This window comes from Scophthalmus maximus, chromosome 14 (assembly GCF_022379125.1).
Source record: "Scophthalmus maximus strain ysfricsl-2021 chromosome 14, ASM2237912v1, whole genome shotgun sequence".
NCBI classification, from domain to species: Eukaryota; Metazoa; Chordata; class Actinopteri; order Pleuronectiformes; family Scophthalmidae; genus Scophthalmus; species Scophthalmus maximus.
Genome location: NC_061528.1, coordinates 7,609,667 through 7,624,467, shown reverse-complemented (window position 1 = coordinate 7,624,467; position 14,801 = coordinate 7,609,667). Strand labels below are relative to the sequence as shown.

General features: G+C 42.7%; 1 long non-coding RNA gene across 1 annotated transcript; it reads right to left on the bottom strand.

Moving 5' to 3' along the window:
- Nucleotides 1-5: 5 nt before the first annotated feature.
- On the bottom strand, nucleotides 6-2,783 carry LOC118282877. The gene is made up of 2 exons (XR_004784367.2): nucleotides 1,966-2,783; nucleotides 6-1,517 (listed from the first exon to the last, which is right to left on the bottom strand). It is a non-coding gene; the product is annotated as an uncharacterized LOC118282877 (long non-coding RNA).
- Nucleotides 2,784-14,801: the final 12,018 nt, after the last annotated feature.

The following is a 14,801-nucleotide window of genomic DNA, read 5'->3' as shown; positions in this document are numbered from 1 at the left end:
GCACGTTGGAATCGAAGCTACATGATTTATTGGTTTTATTGTCACAACACCAAACACAAATCTCTATTACAAGTCCTGCGTTCGACATGTTACCTGAACAAAGGCAAAAAGAAAAGTATAATTTTTTTGTTTGCGATTTACAGAGCGGGGGCTGAGCCGAAAACCCAGATTTGTTTTCTGCGCACACACAGAACCGACAGCTGACGGACAGTGAGGAAATATTTGCTGATTTTTACAAAACGTGTAATGCTTTAGAATCTCTTGTTGCCCCTTTAATATTGTAGTTGGTCATATTTGAGGTAGCTCAGTACACAACCTGTTACTTTGAAAGTAAAGCACAGCATCATATTTAATATATTCCTCATAAAATAAATGGTCCTAATTTAATGTGAGCCGGCGAATGTCAGCATGCTAGATATTCAAAACTGAGTACTGATAGTAAACATGGAAAACATCATTGCTTAATATTAGCATATTAGCATTGTCATCGTGAGCCAGGCTGGTTTTGATGAGATAGCACATACATACAAAATACACAGGCCTTCATATCTTTTAATAAACCCATAAGCATTAAGCTCAAAACCGCTGCTTGTGTGTACGTGCAGCCTCACAGAGCCATTATTTATTGAATTCGTATTATATTTGATTTGGTTGTTGCTTTAACTCATGTGTCAAGTGTATATAGGGCATTTTCCAAATTTTTCCTCCATGTTAGAAAATGGCAAATAAGTGTGTGCCAAGCATGTGCACACAACCGAACGTTTTCTTTATGACCACTAGATGGCACCACAGCACTGACTGAACATGCACACATCAGCACAGACTTCAGGCTTTCATGTACAAGCTGCCAGCCTTTGTCCATTATTTGTGTATGAACAGTGGCACTATTGTTCCCCTCCCTTTGTACTCGTCCTTCTCCTTATGGTGAAGCCCATAAATTAAAAAGTCTTGAAAGGCGCTGATTTCCAGTGGCATCTTCTCCATTTTTGTCTTCGTCTAAAGATGACGCACCGTCAGTGCCTGTGCTCAAAACGGTTTGACTCATGTTGATAACCACACAATTTGGATGTGTATGGGCATTTGGCTTGTGCCTCAGCTCCACCACTACAATGCAGACAGTGTCAGCAGACCTATTCTTGTGATAACCTTCTTTGACCGTCACATTAAGTGCATGATATTGATCTGCTCATTTGGCTGCTTGGGGCCTCAGACCTCTGTGATCAGTTAGGCAGTTGTAGAGGAGGACGTCAGCTGAGCTGTTGAACATGCACATGTTGCTATGCAGTCTTTCACTCGTGGGTAAAAACTGGGCAACAGACCTTTATTCCTTCCTTGAAATTCATGATAGTAGCTACAGGTGACCTCCATTAGTGACCCCATGCACATCATCATACACACCCCCACATTGCATATAGTATAATTATTACCATACCTTGACAACATTACAAAATGGCAAACACACCACTTCCACGACTTGACCCCCTCCATGGAGTGCAACATAGACCTGAGGAAAAAACCTGAACAAAACACAAAATCTACTAAGAAAATTGTGCCCAAAAGAAGTCAAAATAATAACTAATTTCTCATGTGCTGCTGTGGTTTAGGAACTATTTGTGTCAGCTAACATCCTGTTTGCTCTTGTTTTTTTTGTGAAAAGTGTTTGTGTGCTTATCAATGAGTGCGGCTGCTCTGAACCCAAAAGCATTCAGTAAAGTTCAATAAAAGTCCCACATTCACAAATCAGTAAATCAGTAAATCAGTAAAACTACAAAAAGTCTTATCAGCAAAATTTAGTTAGTAAAATCAGTGAATAATTATTATTGGTGTGCTAAAACAAGAGCAGCCGTTTAGTGTTGCTTGTTGAGGAGAAACCTTATTTTTATGGGTACAGTTCATAGACCCATGGTCCACCCACACATATAATTTTGCTTTAATGCTCTCAGCACTGTGTGGGTGTGTACTTACCGGGCTTCTAATCTACAGTTCCTCGCAACACTTTCAGCTTCTGAAAGTAATGTCACAAATATTCTTTTTATCATATTTTGGCAGGTAGGTTGTTCCAAGCTTCTTCGAGAACTTGTCGCAGTGTTGGTTGTCTCTTCTTGTCTCTTCTTGTCTCTTCCTGTCTCTTCATGTCTCTTCTTGTCTCTTCTTGTGACCCTGGACTGTCTCCGTGTTGTTCAGATCAGCTCCTCATTCTCCTTCTTGTCGCTGGATAGGAATTTTAGATCCATATGTTTGGGGTCACTGTTGTGACGCAGAATGACTTTTTGGAGCCATTCGACCACGTTTGCTAAGTTGTAAAGGATATTTTCTACGTATAAAATCAAAGTAACATTAACCAGATAATGTTGTGGAGGCCTGGAAATAAGAAGTACAATATTTCCCTCTGATATGTGGCGGAGCAGAAGTAAAGCAGCAAAGAAGAAAGTAGCATAAATTGAAAAATATACAAGTTAAATATATTAATACTATAAAAAAAATTTACTTTCTACCACTGATTGTAAAAAAAAAGTCTCTTCTTTAAAACCCTGTTGCCCACCGGTTTAATCTCTTCTGGTGCTGCATACTGACATTACGGCAAATAGTGAAGGACTTCGGAGCCAACATAGATTTTCTCTCTGGGCGCATATAAATACATCAGTTAAACGAAATGTCACACATGCAAATTGGCCAACTGCAGTTCCTGGTTGTATTCTGCAAACATACAGTCACACAGAGTCTCCACGGAGAGAGCTTGAGTCGCTACACGCTACTGCTGTGGTTGGCATTATAACATCTGTGAGTGGAAGAGCCCAACTGAAGAACCCAATGCCACACCCACACACACACACACCCTCACACACACACACACCCACACACACACACACACACACCCACCCAGACCCACACACACACCCCCCCCCCCCCCCCCCCACACACACACACACACACACACACATACACACACACACACCCTCACACACACACACACACACACACACACACACACCCACCCACCCACCCACACCCACACACACCCCCCCCCCCCCCCCCCCACACACACACACACACACACACACACACACACATACACACACACACCCTCACACACACACACACACACACACACACACACCCACCCACCCACACACACACACACACACCCACCCACCCACCCATACACACACACACACACACCCACACCCACCCACACACACACACACACACACACCCACCCACCCACACCCACCCACACACACACACACACACACACACACACACACACACCCACCCACCCACCCACCCATACACACACACACACACACCCACACCCACACACACACACACACACACACACACACACCCTGGTTAACGGCACCCCTCAACTGCTCGCTACATTTTTTCGTGGTTTCCTTTGAACATCTTAACAGGCCTTCTTCATGGATGCTCGCCGTGGATTACAGCTCCAGGGGGCTGTTACATCACTTCTTTTCTTTTTTTTAAAATGTGTGTGTATCTGTCAGAGAGCGACAGAGGAGAGAGAGAGAGAGAGAGAGAGAAGCAGAGTGTGTTAAAATAAGTGCGAGAGGGAGAAAGTGAAAGAGGGAGAGCGGTGGAGCATGGGTGGGTGGTGGCTGTCAAGTGAAATCTATGTCAGCACCACTGTTTTCCTCTCAGATGTTAAATGAAGCCTCGAGCCAGGTTTCCTCCAAGACATCTCCTTTCTGTGCCGCCCGCCTGATGCCAGGATCGGCTCTCCCGGAGCCTTACCCTCCATGTGCTTTGTGAGCGGAGCTCCCCTGAAACCTCCAGGAGCGCTGCTCATCTATGAACAGGTGGCACAGCAACGCATCACAAAAACACGGCACACCGGCCTCAAGGATCCAGCAGTTTCTTTTTTTTGCTCCTTGTTTTAACAATTATTCCTTGTTTGCGGTCTTCTTCTTGCCTCTCAGTTTGTTGCTCTTCTGCAGCTCCCCCGTAGCCTTTCTGCATTAGCAGCTCTTGGGTTATGCAAAGCTTTCATCACACTGTCATTGATGTATTTATGCCGCGAGGAAAACGACCACTGACACAAGGATTACTACAGGAAACGCTCTCTCTTCCCGCTGCCGCAGCAAGAAATAGCAACATTTAAACATTTAAACCGAACCAGACGACATCCCCTCCAGTTTCATTAAATCTTTATGCTGAGGTTGTCTTACAATACCAAGAGTCCTGCTGTGTGTGTGTGTGTGTGTGTGTGTTTGTGGCTGTGAGGGGGAGCAGGAGGAAAGTTTTATTATTTGTCCTCTCACTTTTCTCTCTCCAGTCTGAATCTCTGCTCTTATTTAGTATTGTTCACAGACAAGACTGTTTGGTGTAATTTCAACAGAAAGCAGGGGTGGAAATGGTTTTGCCACCACTCACACACACACACACACACACACACACACACACGCACACACTCCTAGTCAAGTCAAGACTCTTACAGTAGGAACAGTGTAGGCAGAGTGTTATACAGATTCAATGTTTTATATCAGTCTGTGTGTGTGTGTGTGTGTGTGTGTGTGTGTGTGTGTGTGTGTGTGTGTGTTTGTGTGTGTGTGTGTGTGCGTGTGAGAGAGAGAGAAAGAGAGAGAGTGAGAGAGATCAAGAAGGTTTGTTTATAGTAAATTTATTCAAAAAAGACCACATATAAAAAATGTTTCAGACAAATTGATCCAACAGATCTGACTTTTATCAGAAACTAAAATAAAAAGCTGCTTAAACGGAAACCTGAATTCTCAAAGTCTCAAAGTCTGGAGCTGAAACTGAGAGAAAATGTTGAAAACGTTGACTAACTGCCTTCGTCATTTCCCAGAGTTTCAGATGACATTATTTAAATGTCGTGTTTTGTATGAACAACAGTGTAAAACCTAAAGAAATGTGTTTCTGTTCCTGCAGCATTTCAGTGTACGTCAGTAAACTGGCCATGTGCAGTGCTATAAAATATTAACAAGGGGCAAAGGATGCAGTCACATTATGGTCACAGACTGGATCATTCCAGACTGTTTTATCCTCAGTACGTAACGTTTTACTATAACTCCTCATATTTGCCATTCCTAAGCGGTACATATATACTCAATAAATTATTTATAACACATTAATATGTAGCCGTAAGCAGATGTAAATTTTCTTTAATGCATTTGTCAACACCTATAATGCCTCACGTAGGGCCCCATAAGTATGGAGCCCTACGCTAAAGCATTATGTTCTCATAACAAATTGTATGATACAAATGCGCATCATACATTTGTATACAAACATTTTATTAACTTATAAATAATAGTCAAAAGTACAAAGTTATTAATTGTTTGATTTTCTAATGAGCATTAAAAAAGTATAAAATAAATTACAAATTAAATATTAATCCATAAATAAATGGTTATAGGGATTAATGGGGAATAAATAAGGCATATCAAAAAATAACATAAAACAGTCAACGAGTATACCAGTTAAAAATACATTAAAGAATTCATGAATCAATCATGGAATTTAAAAAATCTGTTTGAAAACGCAGTTTAAAGATTAATGACAATAATATTTGGGTCTTTTGATCGCTGGCTGCTCAGTTTTTTTCCACACATTTACCTTTTGCATCATTTTCACGATGGGCAGGTAGCTTCCATTGATTCTGTTAACTACTCACCTGCTGAGTCTTGCTTTCATGTTCTTGTCTTGCCCTCCAGGACACTGTTTAAACTACACGCAGTTTGTCTTCTTTGTACTAGATCAGTCAGTACTTATGTCGTACCACCCGGAACCACTAGGGGCATTAAAAGTTGTCTGTTGCCTCTTTAATGTAAGTTTATATTTGCAAGCAGTAAGAATCATAGACAGAAATCTCTGTCTCAAACACAGAGAACAGACAAATAAATACAGTATAATTTGAAAATCCCAACACCACAATGATACCCAAGCCCTAGGTTCTGTTTCAACAGAACATGTACACCATAAAGTACTGTATGCTTGTTCAGTTGCTCACTGCCCATCAGTACCTTAGATCCTGTGCTGCAGTGTGTGTATTTGATCAGGCTGTTTAGCATTCAAGAGGAATCCTCAGCACTCAAGTACTCTCAGTATTATGCTTTTAAATCATCCCCCCCAGAGGAGCGGAGGGATAGAGGGAGAGAGGAGGGAGTGGAAAGGGAAGCAGTAACACAAGGATCCTTATGGGAAGAGTGAAATTTCATAGGACAAAAGCCTGTTATTGAATTCCTGTCATGAGTCTTTGGATAATAACCTCCGCTATCCAGCCCCCAAGAAGCATTTTATGTCTTGCACAGTCCCACCCCCAACTCATTTCACTGGGTGGAAGTGTGCAACTGCATACCACTGCACTGCCCCACCACTTACTGGATGCTACTTTACGCCTCTGTATTGGATCAGACGTCCCGTCCCCTGAGCAGAGCTTAGAAACAAATCACAATGCATCCCATCAGTATGCGGAACGCCAAACGGCGACCATTTTGAGCGTGATTCTATTCAGCTAATGGCTGGGTGAAGTCATGCCCCGTTAGAGACAGGACAGGACACTAATCGTCTGGCCACAGGAGCCATGATGAGGCCTGATTGCTGTGTGATTTGAGCGTCCTCCGAGCCACAGCTCATCAATAACCCTCGCAGCCCGGCGCTGGAACACAATGCACTGCAGCAGGACACATGGCGGCGGCACCATGAATATTCATCAAAGCCATAAAAAAGCCGAGGGAAACAATTTATTCGTCACAGAAAGCGGGCAGGGGCCCAAACCATCCTGGCTACATTTTCAGAACAATGCTGCGATTCAAACGCGCGGCGTGCAAGGGGGGGGGGGGGGGGGGGGGGGGGGGGGGGTGGGGGGGACTTCACTGATATGAAGTTGTTTGCACTCACTACTTGGTGAGACGCACCGGTGAGGAGCCGGTTTGGTTGAGTGTTCTCTGGATTAGAATAATTGCCTCCGCTAATCTGCCGGGATTCATTAAAGCAGTGGCACAGGACAGTTCCACCTGCCAGGATTATGAAGTGAAGCGTGGGAGCAGTTTGGGCCGCGGCCAGGCAGCGCGTCCCCGAAATGCAAGCAAACATGAAGGAGACAGATTTTATCCTCTGCGAGCCCACCCTCTCGCTGCCCTCGGACACAACTCATCTCTATTTTTCTTGCTCAGCCCGGCGAGCTGGCTGAAGGCACGACGGGCTGAACACAGGCCCACCCCGTCCCCCCGCAGCTTATTAAACCCCCGAGTCCACAGGAGCGGCCTTTCATGTGGAAAAGATTTCAGTGAGGAGAAGAATTTACTCAAGTCGGTGCTCATTTCCGTATGCTGTACACACGACAAATCCTCTCTTCTTTCTGCAGCAGAGATTTTCCGTCCGCACAGTGTTGTTCCGGCATCAGTAACCAACATCTCCTCTGAATTTCTTCACTCTGATTAACTGAGAGGGCGTTTTTTTTTTCGCAGCAGGCCACATTAGATGTGCTGGCTCTGATTAGAACATGTTAAAAATACCTCCATCCACTCCATGCCGCCTTCTGTCTCCTCTCTGTGTCCACCTCTCCCACTCGGTCTGTACTCTGCTTTATTCCGCCCCTCTAATTTCTCATCCACTCAGCTTCCCTTTTGTCCCTTGCTCCTTGTATGATTAAAGGCTTTACTTCAGATGTGTTTTTGTCAAATTCCCCGCTTCCTCGCTATGATTATGTTTTTTGTTTCTTTTGTCACTCTTTGTCGGTTTTCTGCCAGTGGACTATGTTTGATTATAGCTTTGCTCTCTCTCCCTCTCTCTCTCTCCCCCTCTCTCTCTCCCTCTCTCCCTCTCTCTCTCTCTCTCTCTCTCTCTCTCTCCCTCTCTCTCTCTCTCTCTCTCTCCCTCTATCTCTCTCCCTCTCTCTCTCTCTCTCTCTCTCTCTCCCTCTCTCTCTCTCCCTCTCTCTCTCTCTCTCTCTCTCTCTCTCTCTCTCTCTCTCTCCCTCTCTCTCTCTCCCTCTCTCTCTCTCTCTCTCTCTCTCTCTCTCTCTCTCTCTCTCTCTCCCTCTCTCCCTCTCTCTCTCTCTCTCCCTCTCTCTCTCTCTCTCTCCCTCTCTCTCTCTCTCTCCCTCTCTCTCTCTCCCTCTCTCTCTCTCTCTCTCTCTCTCTCTCTCCCTCTCTCTCTCTCTCTCTCTCTCTCTCTCTCCCTCTCCCTCTCTCTCTCTCCCTCTCTCTCTCTCTCTCTCTCCCTCTCTCTCTCCCTCTCTCTCTCTCTCTCTCTCCCTCTCTCTCTCTCTCTCTCTCTCTCTCTCTCTCACTCTCTCTCTCTCTCTCTCTCTCTCTCTCTCTCTCCCGCGCCTCATTGAATGGTGTTGTCTTCCTGGTGTTCTCCCTCCCCATCAGCCAGAGTGACCTTGGCAGGGACAACTTCACCAGAGATAGAGACGAATTCAACAAAGTCTAATCTTGTTGCAAAGGAAATGAAACACAAAGAGGCATTTCAAATAAAAACCTGCTGAGAAAAACGAAGCCTGATCACTTGGCAACACATCTCACTGAGGGGACAAAATACAACTTCAATAAAAATGACCCATAATGAATAAATGAAAGAATTAATGAAGGGTATATCATAAATCCGTGTTGCTTACTCTTGATTAAGAAATGATATAGGCAGTATTCATTTGAGGTTTCGATATGTGATTATTTAACACTAAATGGTCATCAGTGGATGAATGTCAATCTTGTTTTTATCATTTGGAACTGCAATGGAAAAGTTGTGAACACTGACATATCTTCACCTTTTACAGTAGCTTACTTGCTGAGCTGTTTTTATCAAACTGATCAATGAATGTGTGACGTACCGTGACTGTTACCATGCAACAAGTGTTAACTGGTCTCAAAGTAACATAAATTCAGAACACATTCAGAACTAACTAATTCAATAAATCATCAAGACTCATGTTCGTATTTATTATTGCATTTCTTCAACAAAACAAAACAGATCAAATTAACAAACTCATTTCAAAAATTAAATAAACTTCTTCACAAACCATATGAACGCAAACATTTCCATATCCCCACTCAAGCAATATAATTGATTTGTTCTGCCTGGCTAATAAATCCAGCTCCTTGTTCATGCTCGCAGGCCTTAACCCTCCGCCATGATATACGGGCACGCGGTGAGAGAATAGATCGCTGGCCCTTGAGCGTTTGGCACAGTCTTGCAGAATATCAGTGACATTCGGAGACTCTCTTCCCCCGTCTCTCCCGCCTCTCGTGCTGATTGCACTCGCACAATTACGATTCCTCTGCAGCGCAGGCAGAAATCCACTGAACCAAGGACAATATCATAACTGTGTGTTATGTCTACAAACCGTGTTACAGGAGTGAAGGAGAGCAAGAAAATTAATGTTTGCCCGGAGGAATTACCTTCTCCCCCTCTCACTGTATACCTGCTATTCATCCAGAGAAGGAAGAAAAAAACCAAAACGTAATGAATTTGGCACTGAATCACTGCAGATGTTATCAATTCCACGGTGCAAAATCTGCAAGCGTCAGATGAACAGACTGCACATTTTATTCAAAAACCACCAGCGCCGCAAACAATGTATGAATGAATATTTTATGGAAATATATTGGGATGTGATACTGATTTATAAAGGGAAACAGTGCAGGTATTGTAGGCTGTACAGTGTGTCTGCAGGTAATAAAGCATGTATTGTTCCTCGGTGTGCAGGTGCACTGTGAAGGTCAGAGCCCAAAGCAGCCAGAAAAAAAGGGTACTGAAACGCTGTGCAAAATCATGGAGTCGAAGGATCCACAAAATGGCAGTTCACGTCACGTGGGTTTGCCACTTGGTTGACACATTTCGCCCCAAAACTGTACGTGACAGTTCAGTTATTAATTTGCTCGCCGCTTGCCTTTTGCCATTATCACATGATGCTCCCGTTATTTCAGATCCTGTCACTCGCACCTGCCCTGCAGTAACCCCGTCCCCTCCCACCTTCCCACGCAGGCTCATCTTCATCATTCCCTGAAAATACTGGTTCATTTTCACCTGCACATTTCCAGATTATTATATTGTGTCGTCCCACATCTGTAAATTTCAAACCTTTTCGTCCCCCCTGAAGTTTTGTCAGCTTGTTTTTGACCTCCTGCTTGTTTTCTCGAGTTTGCCCTTTTGCCCGCTCCCTTTTACCCTTTGAACCCCTTTTTTTGTTCCTGCCTGTTACCAACCCCTGCCCGCTCACTGCCTTCAACATTTTTAAGGTTTCATTGTATAGACTGCCACGCAGTTTACCTGTGAATTTAACTTTTAAGACAGCACATTGCTTCTGAGAATTACCGACAAAATTAGAAAAGCCAATAGACAATAAATCTATACACGATCGTGCAGGCTAACTGTTCAGACGTAGCTGTTTGCTTTGTTTAGCACAAAGCCTGGCAATAGCGACCTTGTGCAGTGGGTAACAAAATCCGAAACTCCTCCAAAGCACACTAATAAACATGTTGTCTTGTTTGGTAACTTTGGACAAAAACAGAAGTGAAAATATGAAAATTTGTGGTCATGCATGGGACTATTTCTGGATTCTGTGACTTTCTGGGGTCTGAAAACTCGAAGCAAGAGGGAAAAAGTGTAGTTTTACAAGTTTGAACTGTCCCTGTAAAAGAAAAGAAGATATTTTAAGTCAAGCATCGCTCTTATCTTTGGTGTTGTGGCCCTTAAGAAAACCTTTTTTTTCCTGTGCTCACAGTTGCATCACAACCAGCCATAATGTAACTATCAAATAAAACTAATTATGAATTCCCTTCCCGGCTGAAGGCTGTATGATCTGTTTTGGTAAATGCAAAGCATATAATACAAAGTGTGTAACATTTGAACCTCACTGGGTTTGATAGTGTTCTTACTGGGTTATGTAAAACCATTGGCATGGTTCTTCAACATGATGGAGAGAAAAAAAAGAGTCAACGACAGAATGAAAGGAGGATTGACAGAGGGTGGACAGAGATCACACGGACGACACAAGAGAAGGGCTCAGAGGCTCACGGCCACTGTGAAGTCGTCCAAAAGAAATTTTTGCACCCACTGTAAATGGAAGTCATTTATCATCCTTTCATTGCAGTGGGACAAACACTCTCATTTTTCTCATCTCTCCATCTGTCGTATCTGTCTTGCCACATCTATCATTCACTGTCGCCGCCTGCCTCCGACTCCTCACATGTATCGGCTGTGCCACTTCTCCTCCACATTTTTTTTAGAATGGGCTCTTTCGGCAGTCTCTGTGTATTGTAGTCAGTTCTCATCAGTATATTCAGTGTTGTGTTCTTAAATACTCTGGGCACTAAATATTCATGATTAAGACCTGTTATGCATTTTTATTATTAGCACATCCAAGGGCAGAGATCTCATTGTGGGGAGGGGGCTATTTTCTGGTGGGGATGTCAATAAGATGTCACCAACGTATTTCTATTATCTGCTGCAACAGACACGGCCATCAATGGCATAAAATACATATTCATAAATCACTTTTGGGCCATCACTATACATATTTAGAGCCACACATCTGCAAATGCATCACCATTCATTCCGAGAAAATAGACATAGGGGTATAATTTCAGTAACTGTGTGGCTGGTACATGATGAGCAATAATATAAATTATACAACAGGCAGTTCCGACCAACTATTACCATCGAGAGTGTGCTTTACCTCATTATTGTCATGTCAGTCATGACCACATCGCTGTCATGACAATAATCAAGTTAAAGCCCCCCCTCTAGTATAATATTGTTAAAATTAAGAGTTTGAGGTTTAACTTGACAACCTGTGTACTACTCCATGCAGTATGTACTGTAGGCCTGAAGGAAGAACAGTCTCTAGTTGTTTGATTAATCCACTGAGCCTGTTGATAGGAACACAACTTCTTTTTTGTTTTCCTTTAGTATTTAGTATATGTATTCATGGTGTATTATAGCATTAAGTATATGTATTCATGGTGTATTATATTATTTAGTATAAGTATTAAGTATATTTTATGGATAATCAATGAATATGGGACTATGTGCCTTTACTAAGATTGTGTACAGATGCCGGCAATGTTTTGACAGTGCCAGGAATACTGGTTATGATACTAGCTTTATAATAAACATAAACCTCACAATCTTACTATAAATCTTATAATATTAATCATAATGTAATGTATAATTGTGTTGTTGTTGTTTTTCTTGTTTTTCAGAAGTTCATGCATATCCATTTTTTAAGTGATGTACAGTCCATCCACCAGCCAACCCGACATCAACTTACATGTCAACCTCATGGTGTCACTAGATGAAAAGTCAGGGGATCAGGGATCACCACATTTGGTAGGATTCATCATGGTTACACAATTCTAGTGAAATCGTCCCTTTCAAGAGACTGACTGACGTTGCCATCTCAGCAATGCCAAACTAGAACTGTCGCGTGTTTGACTCCAAAATAATGTCTCCAAATGACTTGTCTACAAATGTCAAAGACATTTAACTTTTAACGAAGAAAAGCTAAATTATTGATCAATTATCAAACTTGTTGCTGCCTCTCGCCCCCATAACTCCAACACACATTCAGATTTGTCGACCTCTGGCACTCTTTTCTCAGCCATACATCACAACTCAGCCACCCCTGGCCAAATACCCCCCCCCCCCCAGGGTTTAGAGTCAGGGCAGATTTGTATCCTTTGTCATTAGTTCTCTAACTGACCAGGAAGTCACACAGGAAATGCATGTACAGATGGTTCAAACAGGAAACTGCATAGAGAGTAGAATGTTTAGGTTGGCAGAATGCACCTATGGGCAAACATATTAACATGACGTGGACGGAACAGATCATAGATTTCAACAATTGAAGATAGTTAGCACTGGGGAAAAAATGTCACCTCAAGGTTGAAATGGTATCAGCTTTATGTCTCCAACACATTTTTTTTTTAATGAAATGGAAAATTAACAAGAAAATATTCTAATTTGAATCAGATGCTTTTCAATTCTTACATTTTTCATGGCATTTTGCTCGTTATTAGTACAAATCAAATGAATAGGCTTTAACAAGACTGAGTCCTTTGACTCATCCACCATGAATCATCAAACACACAGGCCCACAACCCCCAAAGCAGCTCAAGACCATGTAACATGAAAACAAATGCCACATGTCAACATCAATGACATTATATAACTGAATCAAGCTACAGTGTCTCTTTGGGCATCGGGAGTTTCTGTTCTTGATATTAAAAATGTCATTTTGTTAGAGAAGAAAAAAGGTTTCTTATTAAAACAGAGTAATTTAGTTTGTAGCAGCAAAATAAATGACACATTTACATTGCCGAGACTAAAGCTGTTGTACCATATTTCTTTTGAAACACACACACACACACACACACACACTCACGCGCGCACACACACGCGCACACACACACACACACACGCACGCACACAGGTTTTTGGTGAGCTATGCAAACTTTCTGCTGATCAGTGTCCGGTCTGTCTGTCAGGAAGTTCCATATCTTTTGTTATGACAAACATTCTTTAACTCTCAGATTGAGAACACGATATTGCAGAGAAATACTCAAAGTTGTTTTATCTTGCAAATCGACTGTAAAAAACCAAAACAAAAAGAAGTACATACATACACGTAAGAGAAGGAGGTTAAAAAACACACGTGGGGAGGAGGGAGGATGACCAGGAGGAAACGTTCTTTTAGCAGAAGTGCACTGACTTGTGGTTGGGCGGGGGTCACTGTGCAGATGAGCTGGACGTTGAGGTCGTGTTTTTCACCACGCTGTAATGCTTATTCAGCCTTCTCCCTGTGGCGTGTCTGTAGGAGTATCAGAAGCAGCAGCCAGGCCCTGGGGGGATGTTCATTTCATCCAGCTGCTGCTTTCATGTGACTGAGCACCTCTCACTATAGCTTCTTTCTCTGAATCTCTTCAGAGTTCTACTGGGGTTTTTTTTGTGTCAAGGTTTAAGTACGTTGATGCAAAACTGCAGCTGAGTGAGTATCTGGGCTATTGTGTTTCATTTCATTTGCATATATCAGCACAATAAAAAACCCCGGGGAACACTTGCATGCCGCAAACCGCGGGACAAGATGTTCCGATAGACGCCATCGACGTAGACATGTGTGAGCTCAAGTTCGCGACTGTTGTATCACATACACAGAATGTTAAATCACAAGTTCGTGGTTGTCTTAGTGGCCTGAGGAGAACAATTAGTTAAGTTATCTCAATGTGGTCGTCAGATTTGAAACCTTACTCACAATTTTTCGCAAATGCAATCCTTCACGATCATTTTTTTTTTTCTTACATAGAAGATAAAAAAAGGTGAAGCGCGAGGGATATTGCAAAACCTTGACCAGTGAAAAGATCACACAAAGATTTGCCGGGTCAAACGAGGGCTCGTCTGAGTTTGTCGTTGCTCTGTGCTGGTCACAGATGGTTCGACACAGCTTTGCCTTTTGCTTGAATGTAACTCTGCCACTGAACGTCAAATTTGTTTTTAAAGGTTACTCTGGTGGAGTCACTTGAGTGCACTTCAACCCAGCCTTCTCGTCGTGTTAACTTTAAATGACTGCGTACTCAAATGGCTTCCACACTGCCACCTTCAGCTGTGATACATGGAGGGGAAGACAACACCTGTCTTCTGCCTGTTTGGCTTCGGAACATCATTTCTTTCTCTAAATATGGTCTAAATTGATAAATAAATTATTTATAATCGACACACAGTTCCCCCCCTTTTGCTTCATTATAAAAGTTTTGAGATTGTTTCAATGACCTTAGTCCACACTTTAGTATCTGATAGTTCCAACCCTTCACGGGGAACAT